A 24,463-nucleotide genomic window follows, 5' to 3' on the forward strand; every position below is an offset into this window, starting at 1 on the left:
GCTAACTTAAGTACCTGCAGGGTTCCAGTATATTATTGATTGGCTTGAGTTAATAGGTTGCACTTTAGAAATATTTATGACCAGAAGCCCCATGAAAACATTTAAAAGATGGAAATTAGTATAGATAACTCATACCTCTGTGCCAGTTGACTTTATTTTTCTGTTTAGAAACCATCTTAAATATGATGGCTATATTACAAACCTTGAATTTAATTTCTAGCAACTGCAAATTATTTCTGACTTTCTAATTATTTCTAATTCTTTCAAACCCCTGTTGCTTGAATTCAGGTTTCACACTCTGTTGCCTTCTCTCCTAGGAGCTGATTGCTGTGGCTAATGTGACATTTCTAGAATGTGAATGGTCAATTAATCATTATATAATTCACAAAAGGTTTCAGAATGCTGGGATGGTCACATGGCTATTGTGGGATATGTCTAAGCGAGACGAGCTAACAAATTTTTCCTCTTAAGCCTAAAAGGCTCATTTAGGCAGAGGAATGCCGACCTCCATCAGAGGACATTTTCTCATCAGGCTAGGATCTTTTGTTGTCATGAAGTCAGATTAGCTGGTGACCTCACTCCAGGCCGTGGACTGTTGCAATCTTTTCTTTTGCTGTTTTCTGGGTTAAATGAGATGGCTTTGCACTTGAGTTCCTCTGTCAAAATACTCAGCACATCCTGTGGGTCTAACTATTTCCGCTGTTCTTTAGGGGAACTCTACTTTTCCACCCTCTCAGAACAAATGAACTCCTTAGCAAGTGTTTTTTCAATTGTGACACTTAACGAACACACTTAATTTCATTACTGTTATAAATTTATGGCCTTGAGGCCTACTTAATTGTTTCATCCTGAGGAAATAAAAACTGGCAGGAGATAGCTGTCAAATTCCCTTAACTGAAACCCTTCAAAGGATTAAAAATCATTAACAATTATTTTGCACAGCTGCATAGAAAATTATTTAAGTGGAAAGTAATATAATGTGATATTTTCAACATGAAGATATTTTCAACATGAAGTTACAAGAATGGAGTGTTGTAATATAACCGTGGCTTTTAAGGGGGTATACTAGAAACAGTATCATTATATAGTGCAACTGATGTGCATGTTGCACATTACATGAAGTGTGGCAAACAAATAAGTCCATTGCCTGAGGAGTTTACAGTCTAAAGCATAACAGGTACAATAAACAAGGCACAAAATACAACAAATATTCAATAATATAAATATATTAAAGCCAGAATGATTTACAGAATAGATGGGCCTTTATAAATTGGAGAGGGAGGGCAGTTACCGATGTTGGCATGATAAATCTCTTGGATCCAAACTCTGTCCCCAATTAAATGAATCCAATTCACTGTAAAGTCAATGGAAGTCGCACCTGTGTAACTCAAGTCAGAATTGGGCCCAGGATTGTCCTGTCCCTTTAAAAGTTTGAGCATTTCCCCTCACCCCAGTGCAAAGCTTCACTTTCATGTTAGTTTCAGTTTTGCTTCCAGAAGCATAAAGTGAGAACAGCAGACAGCTGTGTTTCTATCAGTTCCCGCTGTGTCTATTTCCTTCTCTGCTGAATCTGAATAGAACATTTGGCAATGGAAGATTTCTATCCCATGAGTGTCCAGTGCTCCCATTCCCTGAACAACAAGAGAAAGTAAACAAATAATACTGTAAAAAGGGGGGGAAGTTCACCTAGAGGCACAAGGTGACAGACTGCTGCTTTTACTGCTGAGACAATGTGGACCAGACAGCTAGAGAGGGGGAAACAGGCAATTAAAAACAGAACAAAAGAATAGGCTGCTGCCTGGAGCATCTGAAAAGAAAGCAGTGAGGGGAAATCAAGCAGCCTTCTTGGTTGACCTGGTGCAGGTAGACAAATGGACAAACAGCCTAGCCTGTGCTGAGGGTCTATAGCCAGCAGAGGGAAATCAAGTACAGCCAAAGAAAAAAATGTGTAGTCTGCAGTGTTGCCATGAATCTAGAAGAGGCAGGTCAAGCAGATAGTGCAGTAACAGTTTTTCTGTGGCAGAGAAGACCTTCACGAGCTGCAAACTCCAACAGGAGAGCAGAGAAATGGCAACTTTTGGGGGTGTGTTGGTGAATTCGACAAACTGCAAAATGTGGTGATGTACCATGAATGTTTTGAGCAATTTGTAACCTGCAAACCACCATTCCTGCTGGATGAGTTTCAACCTTGTTGACAGTGATGGGTCCGAAGGCATATGGGCTGTTGCAGGATCTATTGTCTCCTCCTATGCTCAGAACTGCCATGTAAGTTGCAATTACTGCAGCAAAGCAGGAACATATTCTCCTACCCCATGGCAGAATGATATAGGTTCCATCAGTGACATCAAAGAAGTAGAGAGCCATAGCACAGTTCGTTGCTGCTCTAAGGAAGTTGTTAGAGCATTGTCATTTGGACAAACATTGTGATGACCTGTGTGACCAATTGGTTTCTGGATTATGCAATGACCAGGTTCAGAAGAAGTTATTGACTGTATCAGCACTTAATTCAATAAGGCAGTTAACGTAGCAGTTGCAATGGAAATCTCAGAGAAGGATGCTCTGGAGTTTAGTGTGAACTGAGAAGTTCATCTTGTGAATGAGCAACACAGAGGACCATGGGAATGTAAGAAATTTCCATTTGGCACAGACCGTGCTGCTTAGAAGGATTGCTGGGCACATCATAGTGACTTGTATCACAATTCAACAACCAGCAACACAGAATAACCATCCACCCAAGAATAAACCTAGGGAAGGACGGAAGTTGGGAATTCATAATGTGGAAAAAGACAAGAGTTCTACTGACCAAGATCTAGCACTACATGTGTTATCAGAAGCTGGAGTCAGAGATGACATCTGGGTCACAACTTTGATTGAAGAAGTTCCTACAAGAATGGAGCTTGATACTGGAGCTGCCGTCTCACTGATTTCTGCATCTACTATCACCAGACTTTGTCCACCTCCACAATTTTGAAAACTTATACTCGGTGAAAGTAGGTCCCAAAAGGGATACTCCAGGTGAAAGTTCAATTAGATGGATAATCAGTTGTTTTATCCTTGTATGTGATTGAAGGGAAGGTATCTACCATTATTTGGCAGATCTTGCTTCAGAAGTTCAAGGTGAACTGGACCAAGATCAAGGCAATCACAAAAGCACCTCAAAATATTTGAAAAATACTGGACAGACACTCCAAAGTTTTTGAAAAAGAGCTTGGACAGATGATCAACGTGCCAGTGAAGTCACTGTTCAGTCTGACAGCCAGCCAAAATATTGCAAGCCCAGAGTTGTGCTCTGAAGCCTCTGGAAGTTGATTTGGACCATTTAATGAATATTGGAGTCTTGTCACTGGTTTCACACACACAGTGGGCTATACCCATGGTACCAGTGATCAAGAAGGATGGCTCTGTTTGAATTTGTGGAGATTTCAAAGTGACTCTGAACCCAGTTTTATGGGCAGACCAACTTCCACTAGCTTATACTGAAGATTTGTCTGTTATTCTTAGTGAATGAAAATGTTTCAGTAAATTGAATTTGCTCAGTGCATACCTGCAAATTGAGATGATCTGGCATCTCACAAATATCTCACAATTAACACACACAGAGACTTATTTTGTTACAACAGGGTGCCTTTTGGTATCACACTGGTACCTGCCCTGTTCCAGAAAGTGATGGATGAGATCCTGAAGGGTCGGAACGGAGTTCAATGCTATTTGAATAAGATCCTTGTTACATAAAAGGATCAAGAGGATCATCTTCAAAAGTTATGTTCATCCTGAAGACTATTTAACTACTGTGGTAAATTTCTGCTTAATCTAGCATCAGTATTGACACCTTTACTTGAACTATTATAAGCAAAGTAAAAATAGAAATGGACTGAGTCTGAGTATTCATTTAAATAAGCAAAGAAACTACTGTCATCAGTCAAAATTCTTATGCACTTTGATGATTTGCTACCATTGCAGTTGACTTGTGGTGATTCATCATATGGAGTGGATGCAGTTCTTTCCTACATTTTTGCTAATGGCATGAAGAAACCAACTGCCTTTGCATCATGAACAATCACTAAACCTGAGAACAGCTATGCACAAATAGAGCGAAAAACTCTCAGCATTATCTTCAGAATTTGTAAGTTCCATATCTATCTGTATGTCATCACCCATTACTTTCTATTTTTGGATGGAAACATGGAATTCTGTCATTAGTTGCTGCTTGTGTGCAATGATGGGCATTACTATTTTCAGCTCATTCCTATGCTAGTCAATTTCATAAAGGGACTCAGCACAGCAATGCTGATGGACTGTGATGCCTGCCACGTCCAAGCGCCCTTCAACACAAAGAAACTTCAGATGAAGTGTTCTATCTCAATTTAATGGATAGGTTACCCATCACTAACACAGATATCAACAAAGAAATTGCTAAGGATGATATGCTTTCTCTTGTGAAGGGAGAGGTACTACACGTTACGGTGTTGGATCATATGAATCCCCAGTTTACACAATTCTTATCACATCAATGTGAAATATATGTGAATTATGGTTGCATCTTATGGGGAATGCAAGTGATCATTTTGAAATAAGTTCAATCTAAAGTTTTGGAAGCTCTTCACGAAGGTCAAGTATTGTACGTATGAAGGCCAGAACCTGGAGTCATGTGTGGTGGCTGGGGATCAACAAAGATATTAAGAGGACTGTGTGTCAGCAAATTCAGCATGATCTTGGCCCAGCTGGTCTACACCCTTGGTCGTGGCCTCAGACTCCTTGCACGGGTATTCACGTGGAGTTTGCAAGACCTATAGAAGGTTATATGATTTTGGTTGTAGTCAATGCCCAATTGAAATGGCCGGAAGTTTTCAGAAGAACATCTAGTACAGCTACCAAGATGATTGGACATCTTTGTACCTTATTTAGCCAATGTGGTTTATCATTACAGTTGATGAATGACAATGGACCTCATTTCTGTTCTAAAGAATTTCAGAAGCACCTAGCTTCAAATGAAATTCAGCACATATGCTCTGCTTCATAACACCCTGCTACAAACAGACTAGTGGAATGCTTTGTACTAACACTTAAGCACACCTTAAGAACTAACAAGTCTATTTTGAGTCATCAGCAGAAATTAGACAATTTCTGGCTTGTTTACAGGAACATACAACATGCTACTACCTAGGAGTCACTTACAACACTTTTCTTGAAGTGATCTTTGCATACCTGTAGGGATCTGTTATGTCCTGATGTTGCCTCACATGTAGCCAAATCTAAAGCTATGCAAACTGAACGATGATGTGAGACTTGGCAACATTCTTTTCAAGTCAGAAACTTAGTGTGGATTCGTAACTACAGTTCTGGAGTGAAAGGGGTACTTGGAGAATTTGTAAAATGCAAGGGATTTAGTTTTACCTCAAACAAAACATCTGATGGTATGTTATGGAAATGAAATATGAACCAGTTGCAGCCTCAACTAGAACTGGAGTCCAGGGATGTTCCAGTAGGACTGTGTTCCTCTGATTGAACCTCTTTCCATGACAACTCATAATTTTGATGACTTGTTGCGAGAAACTTTGATGTCAGATCCAGTTGATTCCATACTAGATCTAGTTGATTCCTTACAACAGACTGTTCCTGTTCAGGACACTGCCACCCCCCAGTTGCCCTATTATCCCAAGAGAGTGCGAAAACCAGTTCTGCACCTGAACTGATAAATTGTTTAATTAGCGAGTTGCTATTCCAGGTCAGAATGATCCCTTGCAATTTAAGGGTCTGTGGTAGTCCACCCCTCAATTTTTAGTTAGGTTATACAGTGTCTCATGTTAGCCATATAAATGACAATGTATATGCTTTTGTAAAGTTTTTTTTTAAAGTAGTGTGGAGGAATGTAATGTGATGTCCTGTCCTTTTACATGTTAGAGCACTTCCCACTCCCCAGTGCAAAGCCTCACTTTCATGTTTGTTTCAGTTTTGCTGTCAGAAAAATAAAGCAAGCAGAGCAGACAAGCTGTGTTTGTATAAGCTCCCTCTCTGTCTAGCTCCTTCTCTGCTGGGTCCAAATACAACAGGCCCCTTCTAGGCAACATACCCCAAAAGGGTCAAAATAGTGTGTGTATGCCTACTATGATATAGAGAAGATGGGAACTCTATGTGAGAGGCAGCTGAAGTGCAGCTTGCAGTACATATATGGCCCAGAGAATTCTACAATGGAGCTGCAGTTGCCTAGTTTCTAATAAGGTGCTGTGGCCCATGGGAACCTCTAATCCCAACATGCAGTACTCATCTGTGGCTTGGGAAGTCAGGTGGCTGCAGTCCACTTCATTTTATGTGTATGGGGTACATCTGTCTGACCCCTGGGGCCCTTAGTTGAGCACAGATAGCACAACACTATTCAATCTAACAGTTTTGTGAGAGTAGAGACTGATAAGGCCCATAGAAAGAGAAAGTGCCTTTGAAGATTTTAAGATCCAAGGTGGGGGATTTGCTAAAGAAAATTGTTGTTTCAGAATTATATTTTGTGTACATTGCACAGCCCTGCCCCAGTGTTTATAAGAACTCATCTTCTACCCTTAATGAGCAGGAACCTGGACTATGAGTCATCAAAGTTTCTGCTTGAAATTTTATTTGCCTGTGATCCCATTTACTTCACAACAGCACAAATAGGTATGTTTATAGCTATAAAGAAAACAAATCATACATTATTGCCCTGACATACTGAATAGATTCCCATTATAATTAGAATTGTGTTTGTAGGTGATCTCAGAAACCATCTAACCATCCAAATCCAACACTGCCAGTTTCCTCCTAGCACTAAGTAAACCTGGCAAGGGTTGACTGCAGTCAGCCAAAGCAGTACCAGAGCACAGTTACATAATGTCATAAAACTGAAGCTGAAGCAGCTATGGGGGATTAGTGCAGGGAATCTGATCACAGTAATTCTTCCCCTATATCTGCCTATATGTGTACCAGCAGAAAGCAACAGGAAAATGAAAGGGGGAAGCAGTGAAATTCATACTGCCATGCTTTCTGTACTAATACTGCTTTTCACTCAAACATCATTGGGCTTTGCCTTCAAGTTCCATTAGAAACTCCTTTTGAAAATGTGCATCTCCACAGAACATGCATTTTCTATGGCCCCCAACAGCCATATCACAGAGAACATTTAGGATACAGTCAAAAATCCCTTTCAGAATAGTAATACTATCATCAGAAATTTTGCCATTAGGCAGAATGAATGTAAATTAATGTCTTGACTAACTGGAATGTGTTTCTAAATGTTATGCCATCCCACTCTGGACAGACTAGAGCATTATACTAGGAGCAGAAGTAAATGCTAACAGCTGTGTAAGCTTTCCCATTCTAATCCCAGGCTTTTCAATAGCTCACAACTTTCCCAAACTTTGCAAATTTGGCTGAAATTTTCCTCTCTTAGTCTCTGCAAGAATTATTAGTAATTATTATTTCGTTTAAGCAACAACAGTCCAGCTATTATGTAGCACCATTAGGGTACATGGCACTCCACTGACTTTGTCTCATTGTGATGATGCATCTAATCAGGTGTTAAGGTTAAAAGTAACCATAAGGGAGAATATACTTGGCCAACAACTTTCTTGCTATTTCTTTTTTTTTATATATATACCAGCACTAACAACAAAACGGCTCTATTAGAATGTTGAAATTTGGCAGCAAAATACACACCACTGAGAAGAGGTGCTTTTGAGTCTCCTAGTTTTGTATTATGAATTATATAATGATATGTCTTTGGAAATTGTATTTATTGCCCGTGCAGTATATTGGAATGTTTTGTTTTTCATTTTTTTAGAATTTTAAGTAATTGATTACCAATCACATAGCTAACCATTTACATAGTGCTACATATAGGGCAGCCTTTCCATTAAATTAACTGGAATTTGGATCAAGCTCTTAGTGAATTTGGTGAAGATGCACAGTGAGTGAGGCTGGGTTCTGCACAAGTAACATTATAGGGATGTTTGAATTTCTTCTATTTTTAATGCTTGATTTTGGGGATAATTACAAGTTACTTCAAAGAAATCTAAACATGTTATGGTACAGAAATGCATGGTAAGGCACCCAAATGATGTTAACTCTGCCCCGTAGTGATGCCAGAGAATAAACCTATAATTATGATTAGTACATAAGTGTTTGTAGTTCCAGATTAAATTAAACTGATTTTTAAAGACACAGGGGTTTTTTTTGGTTCCCCCCCCAAATTCTTTTTCCTCAAGGCACCTTCCACTGACTCAGTGGCTCTTTATGCTGTCATCACCATCTTAGCTGAGGGTATTTTGACTTCACTCCTCCTGGGAACAATGGGAGGCAGTAGTCATTTTGAAACATGGCACCTTTGTGAAGGGCAGCTGTAGCTCCAATCCCACTGAGAACAATGGGAGATGACAGGTATTTTTAAAGATGTAAGTTCTTAGAATTCTCTGTTGAAGAAAAATTACCTGTTAGTCTCTGCTGAAGGAGAAATTCTCAGCTATGAAGAAAAATGGTAAATGATGATCACTAATCCTTAGAAAAAACAACTTTCAACGTAGCCTACATACTAGATTTTAATGAGTTTAACTATATGCAAAGTTTGTGTTATTCCATTACTAAGATAATTTGGGACAAAAATATGGACTTTAGGTGATACATTTCTAAAGATAATTTTTAAAGTAATTTTAACTCAAACAAATTATTGGATTTACTTGTAAATTTTCAAAAAAATTATTTGTGCCCAAAGAGCAAGTGTAATTTTGGGGAGGATATATTATATTCTTCATATATAGCAAAGTGATTGAATCCCTGCTTCAAATCCAAAACCAATTCCTTAACTCTGGTGCTGTGAGAGGCACTTCTCGAAATATTGTTTGTGAGGTTACAGGGTGGACTACACAACACTATGAAATCTAGCACACATGTACCTAAGGTTGTGGGTTTTTTGTTTTGTTTTTTTATTAAATGTCTGACATGTCAGTGACTGATAACACAACTTTAGGATCAAATGCCATCAAGTCTCACGCTGAGTAGTACCTGCTATGTGAGTAGCTCAAGTGAAATCAGTGAAATTACTCATGTAGTAAGGTCCTTAATATTCCCTTCCCTTAATGCAAATTGTTTTATGGACTCATGTAAGAGTCCTCAAGAGGCTTAATGACGGCTATTCTGCTTTCCACGTGGAATATATAACAGAATATGACACTGGTCTAGTCAGGATTTTGTTGCTTAAAAAATTTAAAAACAGAATAAAGGGATAAATCCTGCTTTCTTTGCTCATGTGAAGAGCCCCATTAAAGCCAGTGAGACTGTTTGTTTGCATGAGCATAATGAGCAGGATTTGTCTCAGAGGAGGGTTACCACCTGGCCAGCATTTGACTGGGTTGGCCGTTTTTGTTTGTTGTTGTTTTTTTTTAAAATAGATTTGCCAGGTGCCAGAAAAATAACTTAATCTGGCATTATTATCACACTACACTGGGATATCTAATGTTAAAAGTTTGTGTCCAGCTAAAGATGCTGCAGTGTTCCCACTTCCGCAGTTTAAGCGATAACAGATCAAAACTGTTGAAGGTACAGCAGCTGTCTGCCCACCAACATGCAAGGGAACCCGCCCATGCATGTGAGAGAGGGTTTGAGTCACTTGAGACAGGCAATGTTATCTATCTTATCTGTATGTGTTATTTAGATACCATAAGTGGCTGTTGAAGGGGGGTGGGTTTGTGGAGTTGCCATGTAATTGGGGGTTGGGTTTGCAGTGGGCTTGCCTTTTTGGGGTTTGGGGGGAAGCTTTTTTTTTTTTTGCGCATTTCAAAGGTGGTAACCCTACCTCAAAGAGTATTTTATTTGTCAAGTAAGAAATAAATGATGCAATTTAAAAGTGTGTCTTAGAACCCAATTTGTTATCCACAGCGGACTCCCCCATGGTAATGAACTTGTCTACATCAGAACGGCTTACATCTCTGACCCAAAGTGCTTGACAAACTCCTTTTTTGCTTGTCTTTTTGTGATGGATATCTGGTTGCCAGTTCAGTTATCTAGGCTACCTTCTTCTCCTACTCCTGCCTCAGACACATTGTGGGAAAGTCTTTTTATTATTTTTACCAAACTGTTACAAATATGACTTTTGGCATCATTAGAACCCGTGAAGCCCTTTTTGAACCCTGTGCAACTGGTGGTCTACATCTCTTTAATCATTCCATACAACAGGGGCACAATTATACATTCTCCACCATGTTTGAAACAACTCTTGTAACTCACATTCTACAATTGAAAATTAATGTGTGTTCTATGTAGGAGCTGATGTAAAACTCCCATCTTTTTAAAATTTACATTTATGCTTTAGTTAAACTACTCCTTATTCAATATCTGTTTCAGGCGAAGATGAAAAGGGAGAGAAATATTTGTAGGAATAAACTTGTCACAAGTCTTATAAATGAACCAGCTATGTTATTTCTGTGGACAATGGTACTTCCAAAGAAAGAATACAAATATGGTTTGTATTATATAATGATGATATCGGCACCCAGAGTACTCAGTCAGGGCTAGGTGCATTGTATTAGGCACTTTACAAACATGTATATATGAAAATTCAGTGCACCAAGATCTCATTATCTAAAGCCCAAATTCTGAAAAGATTTACACACTGTTTAACTTTATGCACGTAAGTATGGTCATTGACTGCATTGGGGGTGAGCTCACTGAAGGCAATGGGACTTCTTACATGAATAAAATTAATCACATGTCTAAGTCTTTGCAGGCCTGATCTTTCAGCTGAATCTGGGTGGATTGACCCTTGCACCTGTACAGAGTCCTCCTGACTTCAGTGGGCACAGGGGCTGAGCCAAGGTAATTTGTTTGCAGAATGGCGGCCTTAGAAGACAAGTGACACAGAAAAGGTGGGGGAAGAGGGATACAGTCACATTTATATTCTCTCTCTCTCTTTATAGGAATAAATACACACACACACACACGATTTTTTTTTACATATACACGAAGAAATTGTTTTCAGTAGCACTTATCCTGTATTAAGACTACATTAGTTGAAATTGATTTCCATGTGTAATGACTGTTTTTAAAGGTTACCGCCACCCACCCACCATTCAGCCTAAAGAAACCAAACAGCTTGGTAATGAACACAGTAGGAAGAAATTAAACTTGAGTGCAAAATGTGTTCAAAGTGAGCTGTTTGTTTGGTTCCTTAAATTTCCTGTGATATTCAAAACACAGGCTGCGGGGTAAGAGTAAATGGATTACTTTTTTTATTCTTTCCCAGCTTACTTTCCAGTCTGTCCCCTTAGTTGTTTGTAACGCTGTCTTGTAATATTTATGTGCTAGCTCCACAGAAGCTCCTACTGAACAAGGGAATAAATGGCTGCACCCCATGCTCATCATTACCAAAAGGGAGCTGGGGTGTTTACAGAGTTGCCTGCGCTGATCCCTGTTCTAGCCTAATGCTACTGTTGGGGATTATTGCTACACATTGTGCAAGTTGATATTAAATAACAAATTCCCAAGACATTTGTTAGTTTGGGAAATAGACTGGGACTGAAAATGTGCTTTTCTTTTTCTCCCCCTGCCCTTGTTTTTCCTCCCTTTTTATTAAGATCTCGATAAATACAATGAAACTTGACAATGCACCATATGGTGCTTAAGCATTAACTCAGAATACGGAGCAATGTCACAAAGTTACATCCACAGACCAGTCAACCATCTCTCTTAGGACACATCAGGGAACTCATTTTACTCAAGATTTGAAGTCCTTCAAAACTATGGAATGCCCGCAGAATGAAGAACTCCTGCAGAATGACAGAGGGAGTCCCATCATATAAATCCCAGTGGAATGCTTACAGGACCATAAACATACCAAGAAGGAAATTTACAGACAATCACAAGGTAAACATTTCCAAATGGAGGTATGCCAATGACTTACACCTACTGAGGATCTACTCCAAAATTTTTACTAAATGAGAGGTAATTGACAATGACATGCTATAATAAATAAAGATGGGCTTTTCAAAAATGCTCAATGCTGACTGAAATGCTTCCTCTAAAGTCAACACCAATGGGAGCAAAGTTAGGCCAGTGCTTAGTATATTTGAAAACCCCAAAAATATAAAAAAAACCCAATGCCCCTATAATTAAGGCAGTGCAAGACTTCAGAATAAATTTGAATCCAGGTTTCATGATGGATTCCCATAAACCTCTTGCCCAGATTGGCAAGCCAACACCAAGAGATGTTTTGTGAACCTGATCTAGAGCTTTATAAAGCTAGACTAGAGGTCTCTGTAAACTTTCAAGAGGACCCACCCACGCATCCCTTCTCCCCTCAGCATGACTTCCCACCTGCAGCTGACCCAGGACCTTTTGTGTGCTGCACTCTTCTGTGTAGGGAGAAACCTAGCAGCCTGTGATCTCCCTGCTTCCCTTCCCCCTCTTAATGTATTTAGGGCTCAGTCAGCTGGCTAGCTCTTTCATTTGCTGTGAGATCAATTATAACCTGTTTTCTACATCCACAAACAACTGCTGGGTTTTGAGCAGGTGACCTGCCTGCTCCTTCATTCAGCAGCAGTGTGTTCAAAACAGCTCCAGTTCCACAAATGGATAGTGCCTTGAATTTGAGATTTCCCAGCCGACACTGCGTGGTAACTAGGGTAACTGAAGCATTCCCCCTATTTATCAGGAATTGCATTCTGGGTGCTTCAGACCCAGAATGTGGTAAAGCTCCACCCAACAGTGAGAGATGGAGTCTTTCTCATTCCACTGCTGCCATATGGAGGGGTGAAGAGGCTGCCTGTTCCCCAGAAAGTGCCACAGAGATTAGAAGCTACACCTGTCAGCTTATCGGCAAACAACAGATGTGGAGATCAGGCTGCCTGGCTGCCAGCAATGATATGAGAAGATTGGGTTGGAGGTGTTCAGAAGAGGTCAGAAAGAAGGGGGAAAGGGAGTCTCTTGGAGGTGAGAGAACTTTCTAGTTTCATTACAATACCATTGAGTTTTGCCAGTTAGCTTGAAATTCCAAGTGGCATTTTGGCGTGCATACGACAAACTCAAAACTCCAGGTGAGAGCGAGAACATATGGATTTGAAAAACACATGTTAATTCTAAAAGGTGGGTTTTACAAGATACATAGTATGCTCCTAATCCCAGTATGCCAGAAATCCAGTCCAAGGATAAATGTAACGTCCTGAAAATTGACCCAAAGCCACCATCTCCGAACAGCTGCAGGGTGAAGACAAAGATGATCACCAGCAGATTTTTGTTTCAAACAACAAGTATTTTCTAGCCATCTGTCAAGATATATTTATTAAACATACAGTCATGTACATGCACTAATTTTTTTTTAAATTAAAACATGCCCACTTACAAAGTAGGACAGGTATAGCCACCAAGCTACGGGGTAGCTGCCCATGTGGCTATCAGTATTGCAAGATTTGGAAACCCTCATCCTAATTTAAAAACTTTCTTGGATCTGACATTTGTACTGCAGGCTAATACTGACATCTATGTTATCTGGCCCTGACCTTGCTGATTGCCTCAACTCCAATACCAAGCATGAAGAAATACTGTTAACCAACAAGCTGAAGAACATTTTTGAGCCAATGTCAGGCTACTGTCTATGAAATCAAACCAGCGCAAGAAATAGAGTCTTACAGTATGTATAACTATCTGAGGTGCTATAGTGCTATCAACCTCGTTCTTATCTCCAAGCTTCAAAGTGCCTCTGGGAATACAAAATATGAGTGCATGGCCTTCACAGAAATTTTTCAGGTTAAAAGAATAAAGCAACAAGGAATAAAGACATACTGACCTCATTCTTCCCAGAACTGTTCTAATTCAGCAAAAATAACATTCCTAAACCTTGAAAAAAACCAATCTCAGATGATTTTCACATCAAACTTTAGATTTTGTTCCTCAGACTCAATTGTTAAAATCTCCACAGGAAGTGTGTGTGGTACTACCTAATTGGTCTCCCTGAATGTGACATACACCAGTAATACACTTCAAGAAGAGGATGCCATTGTCCATTCTTATTGTCCTTCATAATCTGGTATTGGGACTCCATTCCCACCTTCACAAACCACCCACAATATGCCATATTCCTATAGCTGACTTATTTTCAAGTTCATCCATCTGGATTTCTTTAAGGCACAGCAGTCTTTGCTATTTATAGTAATAAATAATATCAAGGTTGCCTTGGGCCTCCATCACTTTCGGGAAAACTGAAGACCATGCAGTTTATTATATGTGGGTCTTTCAGAAGAGACTTCAGAACCCTAGGATCTGTGTGCTCGGAGTAGGAGTTTGCTACAGTATGCGTGGCCAAAACCGTTGTGCAGTTTGGTTGTGACCCAGTTGGTTGCTGCCTTCCATCTGAGAGATGGCTGCATTTGAATATGTCTATTTTTTGTTAATAGTATATGTCATCCTGACAGACTATCTACATATAAATAATTATTATTATGATCATGACAGACTTGAGACACTTCATAGCCTTCTAATGTCTCGGGCCTTGTGTATATACTAGGAATTCAGCCACTGATGGCTAGCAACTGGTTAATATATATCAGTGCAAACCCCAGCATGGACTTGAAAGGGGAATGAATTCAATCAGTACAAAGCATGGCTTTCTTTATCTATGCTTGGGACTTGCTCAGTGCAGTTACTCCAGTTGTTGGCTACCATTGGCTCACTCGAGGGTAATTCCAAGTACTGGCAAGGCCTAAACCCCAAATCTTTAATGGTTTTCCCCCCAGATAAGTAACTGGAACTGAGACACTGTCAGAACTACTAAGGTGCCTGACTAGAACAGCACGAATATGGAGGGATACGGATAGCTTACAATTTCTACATGCTAAGGTGTCAGTATCTCTTTCAAGATACCCAGTTTATATTTGGAAATCCTTCTCAGGACTCCACATACATTGTCAAAAAACAACCTGGCCAAGAAAATACTTAAAAGAAAAAGAACTTAAAGACTTAAAGAAAAGCAAAACTGGGGACTGGACTAGATGACTTATTGTGGTCCCCTCCAGTCCTATGATTCTATGAAATACATCCTCACTCACTGTATTCCTCTCCACTGTATCTTCCTTGCTAGCCCATTTGCGTATCCACTGCAGCAAAAAAGATGCTTCTTTACAAGCTACTATATTTATGCTTTGTTCACTAATTTTTTCTTCCTTATAATTTTACCTTTTAAAATTTTTTCTACTCACAGGTCTTGTACCTTTAAGGACCATAGGCGTACTCCTATCAGACAAGGTCACTGATCTGTTTAGTATGGTATCCTGCCTTTGGAAGTTGTCAATAACTGATGCTTCAAAGTAAGTTCTCCCTTTCCCTCTCAGCGCACTTTGGTAGTTCAGAAGTGAATGAAATTTTGACAAAAGATACTTGGATACAGATTAGCTAAGATTAATGGTGGCAAAGAGGATTATATCAAGAAATTGGAAGGACGGTGCTTTCCAAGTGGAAATAGAATGGACTTCTAATTTGGCATCCTACCAAAAGAAGATGTAAAAAATGAAGGGAAAGGGGGATTTATTTGAGAGTGTATAGACATTAGGTTAGAGACTCTCAGAATAATGTACAGTATAAGAATTGCAGGAACAGCATGTGTAAAGTTGTAAATATTGACTGCAAGATTGTTACTGAATCAAGCTTTACTTCCAGGTAAAGATGAAGCATCAGCCTTGATGTCATTTTTGTTTGTTTCTCTTTTGTGGGATATTACTTGATAATAATTGGCTTCTGAAGTACCATTATGGCAATGGAGGATATATACCAGTGATGGTCTTTGTGGTAAGTTTTATTATACTGTTTTACATGTAATCAACATTTAATAATACTTTTAAAAAGATATAGTGTGCCTATGCAGTTGTGAAATGTTGTAAGTGGTGGGAAAAATTCCTTATCAGTTTATGCACCTATGCATGAATTTTGATTCCCATTTCTTAGCTTGAAAATTATTTGGCCCACACTATCGGCTCACTGAAATCCAGTGGCAATGAATTCACAAGTTGACAGTACACCATGTATTTCCTTCTGAACAGCCATTTAACTTAATCTTTTGGGAACAGGGTAAAAAGAAGGACTGATCAATTTTTATTATATTGTAAGTAATTTTGACCTCTTAGTCTAGTCTCCACTAAGAGCCTGATTCAACGGCCAGTGAAAATGAATGGAAGTATTTTAGGGATCATACCCTCACTCTTCTTTGCAAACTAAATAGCCTTGGTTTTTGTACCCTCTCATCATATTGAAACCCCGTGATTCTAATAGTCTTCACTCCCTTTCATTAATAGCTTTACTTCCCATTTTGTTTGGTATTTCCTCAGTCATTTGTTAGTTTTCCTCTTTGGTTATGCTGAATCCATATTTGTTGAGAGTTGTTTTTATTGTATTGGCTTACCTGAGAACCTATCAGGATTAGCATAAAGAATGAACTATCCTTGTCAAATGTGGTTAACATTTATGAGAGGAGACAAAAAACAACCAGCTTGCACACTCTTTACCATGATGACTAATGATAATGAAGAAAAACTGATATTTTACTGGCCTTTCAAAAAAATATACTTTCCCGCTGTGAACAGGTGAATAGAAGTTTATTTGTAATTGTTGCACTTTATGGTTAAGGCTGAAATGCAAGCATGCAGTAGATCTGTGTGTTGATTGCCCAAGAGGTTCCCTTTTCACATGATAGCAATAGTTGAGCTGATTAACCAAGTCACTGAACAGTATAAATATGCTTAAATACCATTCTTTAGGATTATCACTTCATCTAATGGGTCATACCCCTAAGTGATTCTAGTGTATGGCTCATTGTGATACATACCATGCTGTAATCTGTCTAACCACAGTGAGTTATCACATTAAATCAACAAAATGGCCATCTTTAGTGCAGTGATTCAGTATTTATTCAGAAACGGTTTCTGCTTCTGCATGTGCTGATTAATACCTTATTAAAGACTGAGATAAAACTGCTAACCATGCACTACTCCCCACACCTATATGCAAGTAAGCCTACCCCTATGTTACCTTTCAAATCCCTGGTATGAAAACACAAGAAAAACAAAACAAAATCTTTCTCATGTTCTGCCTCACAGCACAGGTTCATGTTGATATATCTAGTGAAAACAATTAGCTGGCCCATTCTATTAAGTACAATCTATTCCCAGTAAACAAAGTTTGATTGCAAGTGACTCAATCACAACTTGCTTTACAACATCATATAGATATAATGAGGAATTCCTTTTTGGCATCATTCAGATAAGATGTAAAACTGAGATCCTGCCTGTTTGTACTCTAAAGAATCCTTGCCACTTTTTGCAAGAGTAAAGGTGTTAGGTTTTGGTTACTTATCTACAAGCTTGGTTAGTTAGTCTGTCTACTTAAATCAACCTGCAGTTTCAAATGATTGTGAGACATTTTTCTATGCTGCCTGACCTATATAGTGGTGTAGTGTTGCTCTGCATTGTAAAATATCTACTGCACTTAACCTTAGAGATGGCTCTGTTTTAGTACTTGGTGAAGTGATTCTTATACATATAAGACCACATTTTCAAAAACGGCTTCAACCTGGCCTCTGATTTTGTACCTTTGGGGAAAAATCTTGCTTGTATTATTCATTTGTGTAGTCCAATTGACTTCAGTAAGAATAATCATGTGAATAAAGTCATCCGGGTTTGACTCACAATCAGTTGCATTGCAAATGACAGTGGCAAATGTTTAAATTCTGTCATGTTGCTACACGTTTTGCAGGTTGTAAATGCTATTTGTAAATGCAGATTAGAGAGTTAAATATCTAAAGTCTATCACTTGGGCCCACAATTAATTGTGCCAACAAAATTGTGCCTACAAATGATTGCAGGCACAAAATTGGGCATGCAGAGACTAAAGGCACTTTTGAAAATTTGGTTCGTATACTGTTTCAAACAAACACTTTGAAATCCTTTGAGATGAAAGCTTCGATATAAGTGCCTAGTATCATCTGTCAAAAGGCATGCTGTTCATCACCTGCCCCTCTTCTGCCCAAAACATTCTTTCTAGAAATCTTTCAGGAAAAGGACTTACCTGCTGCTCTTGGGCCATCAAGCAAAAATACAATTTAAGGGAAGACTCCATTTTTTAAAAATGACAGAATGATCTCCGCTTGTATAAATCTAAGAGTATTGGGTTTCTTTTCATGACTAACATTGCTGTTAACATAAAAAGAACCTAATCTGGATTATGTGGTAAAGCATGTGTCCATTCTACCTAGCAAATATGATGTGCATGAATATACATCATCTGTAGACAAAAGGAAGGACAAATGCAATGCACATGTAGCTCACATACATACATACTTTATGAAAAGGACATATAAGGCAGAAGGATGAATACAGTAGGCATTGTATATAAGTGATATAATAAGTGAGGAACCTCAGAAAATATTACATTTTAAATTATTAAAGAGGGTTGCTGCTGGTTTATGAGTAAATATAGACGATAAAGACAGTGAATATGATTGACTCAGTTATTCTAAGCATCACTGAAGAAGCGTGTTTTTAAAGGGGATTTAAATAAGAAGACTGGTGGCTTGCTATACGAGAGATAGGAGAGTGCTCCATTTCATAGATGAAGAGACCCAAGCATAAAGGGACTAAGGCCATCAGACTGAAGGTTGGGACTAGAATATAGGTGTCCCTTACTTTTTCCTGTGCTTAGCCCATTGCACCAAAACTGCCTCTTGCACTACTGAGCTGCTCCAGACATTTGGTCAGAGACTATGTTGAAAGTTCAGCTGGCTGAGAGGAAGCTTGAAGAGTCATAGAGCCATGAGTGGAAGCCCAAGCTGCATCACCCACATCACTGTACAAACTGTTCTGAGGTTCTCCCCAGACTTTGAAGGGCTATGGGTTTCAGTTACTGCAGGGGCAAAAGTGGATGGAGACTCTGAATAACTATGAACAACTTAATAAGAATCACAGTGAAAATCCTTCCACTACAAGAATCACTTTGATCTAGTGCACATAATCAAGACTCCATAGCCAGGAGCTTATCAGGCCTCAAAAGTTCCTCTCTGAAACAGCTAGCCACTGTTTCATGTGTGGAGTATGACCTGTTGTGAAGCTGAAGAGCTGGCCAAAACTGAGCAGGTGCACAGGACAGGGGCCAGTAATGCTCTTTGCCCTTTGTCCTTCCAGATAACAGCTATTCCCTGCAAAAAAAAAAAAAACCTAGGAACCTCCAGTGATAATCCTTAGTTGGCATGTATAATTTTTGAATATTTTTAACACATATTTAACTAACTCTACAGCCTTTGTTAAAAAACAGTGGAGTTTTCCTTTAGTGAAAATCCACACACATCATGAATCTCAGTGTAGTGATAGTTTATAAACTTTTTTGCTACACAGCAGAAGCACTGAATTAAGCTAGGAAAAGAAAGCATTATGAATTAGAAAAAAAATATGTCAAGAAGAATACAACTTTTGATTTCTGTTGTAACATTCATTCTGTATTTCAAGAACAGATGTAGTGTCTGTCCAACACTCAGCATAACAGAGCTTCATTCATTGTAACTCTTCTTTCTCTTCAAATAAATACATATATTGTTATATATTCCTCACTTGTTTTGCCACAAGGCACATTTCAAAACAACATGTGCTGTTTCTGACACAATACCATATCAATCTGATTAATATGGCATGTTCTAAAATAAAATTACTACACAGATATCTATTTAGAAGGATGCCCTTGATGTTGTAAACTAAAGAAATCTTTAAACTCAAAAGAAATAAAGGAGAAATTCTGTGTCATTGCAACCAATCTTAATCCACCGTAGAAGTCAATGTTTTGTACAAGTGCCATCCTAATCTACTTCCAAGTATAAACATTGGCTAGACAGTTGAGACATGCGGATTAGTCCTTTGAACAAGAATTATCTGAAAGCAAACATAAATTTGTAGCACTTAATACCCATTTTACAAATCAACTTTTCAATTACATGTGTTTTGCAAATCACATACAATGTTTTCATGTATTTACGCTTCTTAAACAATGTAATATTTTAAAACTAAGACCTGGGTTATATAAACTTTGGATAACAAATAATAAAATTATTCCTAAACCTTTTATACAGCTACCTATCACTATATTTAGCAGTTGCCTAATAATTGTTTTAACAATATAGGATTGGTATCTATATATTTTATTCAGTGAGAAGAAACAAAACCATTATGAATAACACAGGAAAATTATAATATACCTTCCTTTTTCTTGTAAAAATGTCACTATGTTTGCATTTTTTCTGTTGTCTTGTCACTTACTGCTGCAGTTCAGTTTATACATTGCCTGATTCTTGTGCACTTCAGTGTGTATGATCGGCCCCTCAGCAGTTCTTCCCTCTCTGTAACACAACCCATCTCAAAGAAGAAAGTTTCATTTGTATTTTAGAGTCCAGCATCTTTCAGGCAGAAGACATTGTCACAAACCAATCAGAGTAGGCTTAGTCTGAAGATTTTCCCTCCCTCTCAGCAAAAGCACTAGTATCTGAATGAATCTAATAATCCATGAGGTGAGATGTACAGAAGCCATTCACCAGGAAGATGCTGATGGGTGGACAGTAGGAACAATAGCAAACATTTTATGTTCCGGTGGCTGGAAATGAATAATGCATCTCTTGGGGGAAACAGTTGGCTCATTCTGGTGCAGAAAGGATGAAAAGGGTGGGCCTTATTATTTTTTAATCAAGTTAGCATTTCCAATTAAAAATCATAATACACAAATTCAGAAGGCATATTGTGATGATTAAGCATTGTGCAAACTACCCAGTGGGAACAAACTTCATTGTTATGGCCCCACATTCAAGAAAGTAGAAATAGCTCACACACCACACACACAAACCAAAAGATAACAGTAAATGCTACCATTCTACAAATCCTTTTAATTTGATATTGCTCAGATATACCACCAAATACATGCATCATTTTAGCTGAACTGCCCTTTCAAATTATTGTTAATTAAGTAATAGTCCCTGAGAAATCTGTCATTACCAGCAGTTAGGAACTGGTTTATTAAGCTGGCCTGAGGCTGTTACTGCTTGAACAAACTGGCTACTAATTGAGATAAGAACTGATTTCAGTGGGATTACTGCTTGTGTTTCTAACTGGAAGCGTTTTACTTTTTTTAAAACTTTCCCTTTTAACTTGTATACCTAGAGCATGGAGGGTCAGAAGAACCATTCCCTGGTGATTTACCATGGAAATCACCAACAGTGGAGAGAAAGCAGATTTTTGTTAGTTTTGTACATTATTAAGTGCTCTTTGCTGAGGACAACAAAAAAGGTTACAGTCCTTATACACAATGTGTCTGATCCAAAACCCAGTGAAGTCGATGGGAATTTTTCTACTGAATTCAATGGCTCAGGCCCTACAATTCCTTTTAAAATAAAGTCAAGGTTTGGGTTTTTCCCCCTCCCCACCCCAATTCACATGATTGCTTATCCTTTGAAATATACGTTATTAGTGTAGTGGTAAATTGTTTCTAGTATGTCATTAACATAACTTTGACATTTCTTCCTGTCAACTGTTTTCACAGTAGATGGAATGTCATGGCTAGAACAATTACCATTATGTATTGTTAAAATGGATAAGTTGTGGGAATTCATTCAGGAACAGGGAAATCTACCATAAAATGATTTTCTCTACAAATATATTTCTTTCCTTTTGCTTAAGAGCAGAGTATAAGGAAAAAGCATTAAAGAAAAGCTACCCTTCTCACGGCATTTTAAAAACATCCACATGATAATTTAAAAAGAACTGCCATTTCAGCTATTTCTTAAATAGCCTCTTCCTTCATAATCATGTAACCTATTTCTTTCACCTTTTGACTAGCACTTTGGTTTTTTAATAAAGTTACATACTCATTTTGCAAGAATTATCTTTTAAAATGCATCTCAGAGATATTTTATCTTAACAGGTTAATTTGGGTTGAATTAATGTGGAGTCTTGATTTGCTGAAAGAGAGCAAAAAGAGAAAGAGAAAAAAGATAGCTTGCACCCCAACCTCGAAACACACTTCAATTCACATTCCCAAATCAATCTTACTGTCACCTTTATCTGTAATAACAGAATAATTCAGATAGCTCTAAAACATATATAACAGCAATGTAGTTATCTACTGGCCTAGACAGGCAAAACAGTTTCCCCCTCTCTTCACCAATTCACAATTTGTTTTCATTCCTTCAGTCTCCATTCTCACTTGATTATTCTTTTCTTTTTTTTAGGTTCTCATCTCTTTTTTCTCCATTAAGATTCGAATGGGCTGGTACCTCAGCCAGTATGTCTATACATGCCTGAATACACTTGCAGAAAAGCGGGATCTCCTTTTGTTTGGGGTATGGCCGTATGTCATTCTGCACTGATAGGCAGTGGCTTCCCTCTCAGTGGGAGCTTTCCAATAATTGCCAGAACAAATTAAACTGAGGTTTATCTGTACCTTTCCCTTTTCATTTGGAAAATGGAAGGAACTGAGGAACAAGACCAATTTTAACTGGTGACAATACAGTGTAAAAATACATTGGATATAGCCAATGTGGAATTATGTTGTGGACAACAGTAGTAGAGCAGGCTATTTTCATGGCTGAAGCGGTGTTGCACCAAATGGACTCTGAAATAATCTCTCTAATTCAACAAAGAATAAAAAAAACTTGAAAGGTAAAGAACCTACCCATTTAAAGCTGTGTAAAATAGTTATGAATAAACAAGTCTTTCCTATTTTATGTAGCATGTCAGAAAAACAGACTGAACTGGAACGTGTAAGAATGATAGGCTTTGCATACTCAACTTTTTTGTTTTGGAAGAGTAAAAAATGAAGGTCGGTAAGGGTGAGGTTCCAATACCCTTACGTATGCACCCCAAGATCTCTGAACTACACTGCGGGTGTTCCAATTTGGAAGATCCTGAATGCTGCAATCCAGCCTTGGAGACTACAATTCCTATGATACCTTGGGGAGGAGAAAGACTTCTGCTTTGAGGTGACGCAGGTTGAGCATGCGGTGGGCTCCACCTTCATGGGGAGCTGAGATTGCTTTGTGGAGCTCTGTGATAAATGAAGGAGGGGTGGGTAGCTCCCTTTCACAGACACCCAGCCAGCCAGTTAGCTGTAAAATCCCTCTTGGTAGCTGTTCTCTACTTGCTTTACCTGTAAAGGGTTAAAAAGTCCCCCGAGATGTGGAAAAAAAAAAAAAGTGGGCACTGACTAAAAGAGCCAATGGGAAGGCTAGAACTTTTAAGAATTGGGAAAGAAACTTTCCCTTTGTCTGTTGTTCTCTGGGCTGCAGGGACACAGATCAGCAATGCTATAAGCAAGAATGCTGTGCAAGGTTTGAACCAGGTATGAAAAAGTATCTTCCATACCTAGAAGAAATTATTTGGATAGGGAATGTTTAGTTAGACGCAATCAGGTTTATTTCTTATTTTGGGTTGTGGATCTCCTTTGTGCCAACCCCTGATGCTTTTGTTTGCTTGTAACCTGTAAGCTGAACCCCCAAGAAAGCTAGTTTGGGTACTTAATTTTTGGAGTTGCTCTTTTAAAATCTAACAAAAGCCTAAGTTTCTTCCTTTTTGTTTTTAATAAAATTTACTTTTAAGAACAAGACTGGATTTTTGGTGTCCTAAGAGGCTTGTGCATGTTGTTTGGTAGCAACAGCTAATTTCCTTTTGTTTTTTCTCCCCTCAGCTATTCCCCATAGGCAGGGTGGGTGAAAGGGCTTGAGGGTACCCCACAGGGAGGAATTCCCAAGTGTTTCTTCCTGGGTCCAAGGTTGTTTTTTTGTTTTGTTTTTTTTTGTATTTGGATGGTGGCAGTGTTTACCAAGGTCAGAGAAAAGCTGTAATTTTGGGAGTTTAATGCAAGGCTGGAGTGGCAAGTATTAATTTTTAGAATCCTGTGGGCCCCCACCTTCTCCACAAGAAGTGCCAGAATGGGGATTCAGCCCTGACGAGCTCTGTTCAAGCTAGGAGCTGCTGCTAAAAAGCTAGAAGCTGCTGATGAGTAACTACTGGGGGGTTAACCAAGCAGGGAGCCTCAGAGGCTGCTGGTGGGCTACAATGCAGCCAGGATAGAGAGACTGTTGCTGTGCCCAGAACTGACTGAGGTTGGCCTGCAGCGAACGCAGTGTGAGTAACCACCACCTTTGTTGTTTGGGAAAATGCTTGCAAGGGAAAGGACACTAGCCAAGAGACTAAGAGTTCTGAGAAAAGTTGGCATAGCCTTATTGATAGGGCCATACCAAATTCACGGCCGTGAAAAATGCATCACGGACTGTGAAATCTGGCCTCTCCCATAAAATCTGTCGAGTGTAGGGAGTCTCAAGATTGCCACCTGTACTTTTGTGTTGCCTTCAGAGCTGGGTAGCCAGAGAGTGGAGAGCACCGGCTGCTGGCCGAGCGCCCTGCTGTGGTGGCAACAGCACCACCACCAACAGAAGCACATA

The 24,463-nt window shown here is 38.9% G+C and overlaps 1 protein-coding gene across 2 annotated transcripts in view; it reads right to left on the reverse strand.

Annotated features, from left to right (window-relative positions):
* Positions 1-24,463, reverse strand: part of CDH20 (cadherin 20) — a 246,230-nt gene that overhangs the window by 52,596 nt on the left and 169,171 nt on the right. The gene's annotated exons all lie outside the window — the stretch shown is intronic.

Source organism: Caretta caretta, chromosome 2 (assembly GCF_965140235.1).
Source record: "Caretta caretta isolate rCarCar2 chromosome 2, rCarCar1.hap1, whole genome shotgun sequence".
NCBI lineage: Eukaryota > Metazoa > Chordata > Testudines > Cheloniidae > Caretta > Caretta caretta.